General features: G+C 31.8%; 1 protein-coding gene across 1 annotated transcript in view; it reads left to right on the forward strand.

Moving 5' to 3' along the window:
• Positions 1-9069, forward strand: part of LOC136071824 (c-Myc-binding protein homolog) — a 100970-nt gene that overhangs the window by 40194 nt on the left and 51707 nt on the right. The gene's annotated exons all lie outside the window — the stretch shown is intronic.

Consider the following 9069-nt stretch of genomic DNA (forward strand, 5'->3'; position numbering starts at 1 on the left):
TTTTTTCTATTTTTATACTGCATAGGCGTATAAGCAAGGCGTATAAGGCGTATAAGCAAGCTCCTTGTTAGAAAATGGGTATCAATACGAAGATTGATAATACTTTGATAAATAGTTTAAATTTTTATTCAAAAACAAAACTTTTTTCAATTTTCTAGGTTGTAAAGTAAAATATAATTTTGAGACTTGTTTATAATCAACAATTTCATTGTAGTGGGTATTCATTATGGCTAATGAACCAAGTCTATCTGCAGTCATACTGGCTTTCAACCATGTTCTTAATCTTCGCATTGCTGAAAAGCTGCGTTCACATTCTGCGGATGTTACGGGTAGTGTACATCCGATCTTTAGAAGCTCAAAGAGATTAGGATATTGATTTTCACCGCAGATTTTAATGGCTTTAGCTAGAGTATTAGGCCTATCTTCAGGTTTAATAACAGGCCATTTTCTTTTCCAAAACACGAATTCTTAATCTACAGCTTCTGAGTTTGGAAGATCACTTTTATACATTTCAACTGACTCCTGGAAAGCAGTTATCTCCTCATCGCAAATTATCGAGGAAACCAAGCATAAAACCTTAGCAGCAATGTAATTTGTCTTTTGGAATCTTACTTTGTTTTCTAAAATGATGGTATCGAGAAAAGGTATAATCAAGGCCCGTTTATAATATTCACGGGAACTCTCTGCAGGTACATTATTTCTGTAGACCTGTCTCATAGTGATTCTGGGAACCGTTGGTTCAACAAATAATTTACTTGCCATAAGAGTAGCTTGTTGGTAAATTGCGTAAGTTTCTTTGCAATATTTTTCCGTAGATGGTTGAAATCGTCGATTGTTTCTTGAATGTTACTGTATGCGTACACAATATCAGTTGTGCGTCCTTGGAACCTCTCTGTTATGTACGACAACGGGTGAAGTAAGCGGTACAAAGTTATAATACCAATTATGAATTCGAACTTAGTGAGGGCATTAAGGAGTGAGTTGACCTTTCTCTATTTCCTTGTGCGTCCCAATCCATACTTAACTCTATATTGAACTGTTCTATATTAGAGTGTATTCCTAAAATAATCACTAATGCCTTTCCCATAAATGCTATAGCTAAATAAAAGTGTTCATATGCGACATCACTTTCTGACCATCTTGTTTTGCACGTCCCTATCAAAATCTACTTCAGGTAATGTTTTATCGGTTACATTTTGAGAACTGTCAATAATAAAAAACACTTGAAACGTAAGTAATTAATAATAAACTTTCAGATCTTAAACTATACCAAAATTAAAAAAACTCGCGTAAACATTACAATAAAAAACAAGTAATAATAAAAGCACTATCATAAAAAAATTTAACGTAGAGATAATATCTATATCTAGTTAATATCTATATCTTGGTAATATCAAACTAATCAAATTAATTATTATAAAAAGAAGATCAAAATAACTTTTTTACTTAAAATATCCAGCTAACGATTTGCATTTCTTTGCAGCATTTTGAAGCTCTTTCCTATCAGCTGCTCGTTTCCTAATTTGGTTAGGGATGTTAACTCTACCGTTTGCTTTTAAAAGTGAATTAGTATTAGTAGAGAATTATAATTGCAATATAAACTCTGGAGAGACTATTTTTCATTTTTCGTTTACAAAAGATTTCACAATGCAAAGACTTGTAATGACGCCTTACATTTGTGAAACAATAAAGTAAAAATTGTTTCATGAGAATGATTCATAAAAATCGAATAATTATCATGAAAATTTTAACTAAATATTTTTACATCGAAAAGAGTCTAGAAATAATTTTTGGCGTCAAATTAAAAAAGGCACTTTGCATAAAAAAGGGGGTCGATCGCAAGAAGACTTGCAAAGTTTAAGGTTGAATTGAACATGAGTTCGAGGATGACTTTGATAGAGCGGTTAGAAAAAAATGGCTTGATTTTTTCAAAAATATTTCCAGGTATACCATACGAAGCAAGCCTTGTCTGTTAAAAACATATTGTCAATGACAGTGGCAGAATTTTTTGTCATCGTTGTAAATAAAACAGTCTATCTTAAAAACCCCGGTTCAAAAGTTTTTTTTTATTTTATTGTTTGCATTTTATTACGCGTTTAACACGAGCTAAAATTTTCGCACGCGCTAGGTGGTCTACAGCAGCAGCAGCTTATAAGAATATTTTTTCTTTTATTAATAGTTAATTCAATTATTACAATTATTTTACCTTTGTCAGAAATGGTCAATTTGCTACTACCTTTGTGCAACATTTTTTCAAGGCATGTGAGAACTACTTCACCACGTTTATTTGTTTGTCTCTTACAAAACTAATTCAATATTCTTAAGACAAAAATTATAATTATTTTTTAGTTTGTTTAAAAAGTATCTTATATTAATATATACATATATACTTCACATTAATATCAAGAGTCTATAGTATATGTTTCACAGAGAAGCAGATAAATTGAAAAGGAATCTTTTTCAGAAATTAGAAATTTTAATTCTAGAAACTAACACCATAAGCAAAAACTTTTATCACGCCACCACAATTTAAGATCTCACGATTTATAAAACGTAGGGGAGACCGGGGTTAGTCGGAACACGGGGTAAGTTGAAACATTGAACTTTTGCACCGAGCAGTTTATTATTACAAACAAGAAACAAAGGTTTCAAGAACTAAAATACATACTATTTTGTTGTTGGATAAAATAAATTGCGAAAATTAAGATGTTGCTCAAGATTTTATAGAATTGTACACATGAAAGTAACTTTTTGTGATTTTTGTATTATTAATTGTAATCTTGTATTATAAAAGATAATAAAATAGTTTGTTAACATCTAAGTAGTATTTTTTTTGGGCTTTCTTTTAACGTGTTTTATATAGGGTTTTGTGCATGAGATGCCTTAATTAAATCGTTTAAGAATTCACTGGTTAAATGGGGGTTTGTTGGGACGTTGTGATTGGGGTTTGTTGGACCGTTTTTGTTTTAAGGCATCAATTATATTCCTTCTATTATTTTTGTCATTTTATAATTATCCATACTGGCATACTAAATTAGAGTTTAAATCAACGATCTTATCATTTAGCATGTGTTTTCATTTATTTAAATCTTGCTATCGCACGTCGTTGACAGCGGCTTGTTCTTCATTATTTATTCAAATCTTGCTACTTTGAGAATGCGTTATTATAAACGAAAGAAACCAGCAAAAGGTATGACATGAAGCGATACGATGCTTACTGCATTCAAAAGAGTAGTTAAAAATGGAGAGAAATGCCGAGGAGTTGCAAACTATGGCATTCCTCATGTGACACTCAGAAGATACGGCATCAAAATCAAAGCAACGCTAAGCACCCCGACTAATTTAACTGTGGGGTACCACAACAACAGAAATATTTTTACTTAGGAAGAAGAGAATGCGCTTACTAGGTACATATTAGAAGCTTCACGTGTATACTATGGCCTCACAATTGCAGAAGTGAAAAAGTTTGTTTTCAATTACGCGAAAAAAACTAAATGCAAAATTCCTTTTTAAAACTGCTCTTGAAAAGTGGATTATGTGCTCTGCGTGTTGCCTTTGGGCTTACGAGGCATGCTCAAGTACAGGTTCACATGCTGCCAAATACATCTGTGACTTCTGTGCTGACGGCTGATTTTTATATATATTTATATATACCTATATATCTCTATATATATCTCTCTATATATATCTCTATATATATCTCTATATATATATCTATATATATATATATCTCTCTATATATATCTCTATATATATCTATATATATATATATATATATATATATATATATATATATATATATATATATATATATATATATATATATATATATATATATGTATATATATATATATATATATATATATATATATATATATATATATATATATATATATATATATATATGTTCGTAATAAGGATCAACTGTTTGAACAAATCCAAAAGGCCTGGGCAGCGATTCCACAAAGTTTCATTGATCACCTGATCGAATCTATGCCTCGAAGATGCAAGGCTGTGATCAACGACAAAGGATTCGCCACGAAATATTGATAGCGAAATACAGCTTTGTCAACATTTTGTCGAGTTGCACTTGTTTTGTCCAGAAGGAAATCAACTTTTTTAATACTTTTGATTAATTTATTAATTTTCGTGTACAAACAATGAACTTTGTGATGAATAAAACTTGAAGAACTTTTTCTCTAAACAGTTACAGTTATTTCTCTAAATTGAAAAAATGCAGCACTTTTATATAAAGAAACTAAATTAGCATTATTTGGTTGCACTCGTTTTGTCCGATACTGTATATATATATATATATATATATATATATATATATATATATATATATATATATATATATATATATATATATATATATATATATATATATATATATATATAAAATAATCAAAAGTATTAAAAAAGTTGATTTCCTTCTGGACAAAACAAGTGCAACTCGACAAAATGTTGACCAAGCTGTATTTCGCTATCAATATTTCGTGGCGAATCCTTTGTCGTTGATCACAGCCTTGCATCTTCGAGGCATAGATTCGATCAGGTGATCAATGAAACTTTGTGGAATCGCTGCCCAGGCCTTTTGGATTTGTTCAAACAGTTGATCCTTATTACGAACACCTTCATGATTAATTCTGCGGTTGACGATCTCCCACAGGTTCTCGATAGGGTTGAGATCCGGAGATTGAGGCGGCCAATCCATCACCGATAGGTGGTTGTCTTGAAACCACTGCTTGACTACTTTTGCAGTGTGTTTCGGATTGTTGTCTTGCTGAAAAACCCATTTTATTGGCATATTCCATTCAGCATGAGGTAACATAACATCTTTCAGTATATTTTTATACATGAAACGGTCCATTATTCCATAGTTTCGATGTATTGGACCTAGACCGTTAGCAGAAAAACACCCCTAGACCATTACATTGCCTCCACCATGCTTCACGGTCTTATGGCAGTAACGTAAATCGAGGCGTTTTCCGGCCGGTCGACGTACACAGCAAATGCCATCGCTCCCAATGATGTTGAACTTCGATTCATCACTGAACAGGACAGTTCGTCATTTCTGCACATTCCAGTCAATATGAGATGTAGCAAACAGGAGTCTTTTCGTCTGGTTTTTTAGTGAAATCAGCGGTTTCTTTGCAGGGCGTCGAAAAAACAATCCGGCTTCAACAGCACGTCGTCTGATTGTTCGGTCCGATACAGGCAACTCTAATTGCTTTTGTATCTCTACTGATAATATCACGGGATCCTTCTTGACGGATCTGACGATCATAGAATCCTCTCTAGAAGTGGTGGACCGCGGTCTTCCAACTTTGTTATCTGCTGTTAACTTCACCGTAGAACGATATTTGGAACATAGTCTTGATACGGTCCATTTTTTCACGCGATATTTATCACAAATACTTTTTTGTGACATTCCACTTACGTAATCGCCAATAATTTTCTTTCTTAGTTCCAATCCAAGACTGTCGGGAGCCATTTTTGCACTTGAAGTCATAAAAAAAATAAAAAAAAATAATCACGCTTCTCAAGGCTTACCGTGTTACATTTACCTGGTGATGATAAAATAATGCTCTGTGGAACACAACGTTTTGGTTGGATGTGGACTGTATTGATGTAATGAAACACTTGTTGTATTTCACTTCTTGTATTGATGTTCTTCGATAAAACACTTTGATAAAACTAACTTCGATAAACTGTCTTGATAATACTGACTGATTAACTTCCACATACTGACTGAATTACATGTCGATTTACATGTCTCATATAGTAAAATGAACCTGTGTGAACCTGTTCTGGAAGATTGTAGATGCTTCTTTTCGATGCTTCTGGATGCGTTTGGATGCTTCTGAATGTTTCTGGATATTTCTGGATGCTACTGGATGCTGCCAGATGCTTCTTCTGGAAACTTCTGGATACTTCCTTTAATCATTAAAAAATTTCCATGACTCGGACCAGACTTAAGAAAATGAAACAAACTAAAAAAGTTGCACTTGTTTTGTCCGCTGCAAAATGCCACTTGTCAACGAAATTCTGCCTGTGTGCTGTCACCTGTCAGTTGATTGATCATGTCATGGCATGCTATGACTCCAGACTCCTGAACTGTTTGCTGTGGTAGTATAGTTCGTTTCGGTTTTAAAACATGTAAAATTAGGAACGCTTTTTAGTATTGTTCGATGTTGGTTGCAAATGTTTTGTCCAATACTGTATATATATATATATATATATATATATATATATATATATATATATATATATATATATATATATATATATATATATATATATATATATATATATATATATATATATATGTATATATATATATATATATATATATATATATATATATATATATATATATAATATATATATATATATATATATATATATATACATATATATATATATATACATATATATATGCACATATAATATACTTGTGTTATGTTAAAGTGCATTTTTTATTACTTTCATATTATTTTTCAACTAACCCCAATGTCTGATCCAACTAGCCCCAATGGCGGGGTTTGTTGGAATATTTTTTTACAGCTCTTTAATCAAAGATATATTAAAAACTACATGACTAAATTTAATTATTATTAGTGAATATTGTGTGCTTTAGTAATTAGTATTAAGGCAATAAAATAAGTTTCAAAAATTATTTGCATTTTGGCCATAAGTTCACAAATAAAAAAAAACGTTCCAACTAACCCCGGTCTCCCCTACACTTTTAAAAATATTCAATTTTTAAGATTAAACTTTACCTTAAACCATAAAATATTTTTAAATATTAGGCCACCACAACAACCTCCTCCCAGAAATTTAATTTAAAAAATAGGACTTGTTATTACTAATTAGATAGGGTTATTTCGGATAAAGCGAGCCAATAAAACTAAAATCAGTGTGTATTAATAACTATGTGAGATATCTTAATACTTCTTGTACTAGAAAACTCTATAACAGATACCTAAACTATGATATAATGTAAAGTGAGCCACACTAATATAAAGTGAGCCAAGTAAACTATATATGATACATAGGAAAGGCTCGCTTTATATTAACAAATATATAAAGTGAGCCACCATTATTGGTAAAGCGAGCCAATAGCTTATATGATTATTCTAAAGTGAGCCATTTAGCTTTTATTTCAGACAAAAATTTACAAAATTGGAAGTATTATTACAAATAATATTTACTATATTAATATTAACTTTATTACCTACGATATAGTAAACTGGTATTAAAAGTTTGCAAACATTAACCTCAAATGCATACAATGCAAAAAATTCAAAGAACAAAAGCAATATAAAAATGTCAGCGACTAGTCTAATAAAAATAATACTGCTAAAGCTGCAGATAAATGAGTAGTATGGCTTGGTAATGCAAATACATGAATATTGTTTGCTTTCATTAGGTTTAAAAATTCAAGGTTAAACACATGTGAATAGTGATTGTCCATAATTTAAAGATGAGGTCGACCGTTTAATAGTCCTAATCATTGTAAATTGTTGACAAATAACTGTCCAAATTCCACAAACAAGTCTTTATTTATCCAGCCACTATCACTTGCTTTTACAATAGCACCAAAAGGAGCACCATCTTTCCAGCCTTTGCCAACAGTTTTTCCTTTATGAATGATCATAGGTGGTATAATATCGCCAAATGCATTTAATGCTGCCAAGACAGTAGATGTCTCCCCTCTTTCTAATGCAGTAAGATTATAAGCAGGTTCACCAACAATTGCCACAGCTTCTTCTGCCTTGTGAATATTCATCACACCTGTCTCGTCCACATTCCAAATGTGCCTAGGACTGTCTTTTATATCCAGTCTTTGCACTAAGTCTTCATACAAATCAAACCATTTCATAACCTGAGTTTTGTTCATACCCATTGCTCTTGCTGCAGACAGATTCTCTGCCTTTTTTGTGCTTATATCAGGAAATCTGTTCAAAAATCCCTGAAACCAGTAATAACCGGCAATTTTTTTTTATTCTGAAAATCCTTTTATTCCTTTAGCATCAGAATAAGCATATGCAATTTCTCGAATATCTTTGCGCGACAAAGGAAACCCTGCTCGTGCCATTTTTCTTACAGTCTCTGCTAATTCTTCTTCGCTTTGTTGTGAAAGAATTGTGTCTCCCAGAAGCACTTTCCACTTTGCTCACTTTTCCTGACAATCTCCTCCTCAAAGTTTCATATGGCACATTCCACGCTCTCGCTATCAGCCGTATTGACAACCGTTCAGTTGAAGGTTTTTCTTCTTGTTTTCTGTATTCTTCCATAGCACCAGCCATATTTCCTTTTTGCCATAAATTTATTTTTGTGCCTGCATGACTTTGAGGCCTCGGCAGTTTTTTTGGACTTCGATGTTGTCCTCGAATTTCTGGTACCTGCTCGGACAATTTTTGTTTTCCTTGAGATTTTTGGCTGCTTCGGGCCGTGATCGGTTGATAACGTACCATTCTGTAAAAATATCATAAAAAATTCCAATAAATTAACAATTCATGTGGGTCAAAAAGCAAAAAAATTTATTTATTTTTTACATTTATTTATTATTGCAATTTTTGGAAAAGTGAGCCAATGGCTCGGTTTACCTGAATGCCCTTGGCTCGGTTTATCTAACAGTTATGCAAAACCGAGCCAGGTTGAAAATTCGATTAAAAAACTTTATCATCGCTCAAATACATATCAACACTATATTTTTTGAAATAGTTTCTCATATTACTAATATTACAATCATATTTACTATAAATAGTGTCAAATATGAAATACTCACTTTTCTTAATTGAAGCTAAACAAAATATAAGGTCTTAAAGCGAAAAAACGTTTTGTTACTACTCGAATGATTATAATTATACCACCGCGAAAATAATTGCTTAGCAACTGTTTTTAAAATATTCATTAGACTTTAAAATGAATAACTAATATTAAATAAATTGTTATAAATCGAAAGCATAATTTGATTTCGTAAAATTGCAATATTTAGGCGACCGGCTCGCTTTATCCGATGGCTCGCTTTATCCGAAATGACCCTAATTAACTTTTAGA

Source organism: Hydra vulgaris, chromosome 05 (assembly GCF_038396675.1).
Source record: "Hydra vulgaris chromosome 05, alternate assembly HydraT2T_AEP".
Classification (NCBI taxonomy): Eukaryota; Metazoa; Cnidaria; class Hydrozoa; order Anthoathecata; family Hydridae; genus Hydra; species Hydra vulgaris.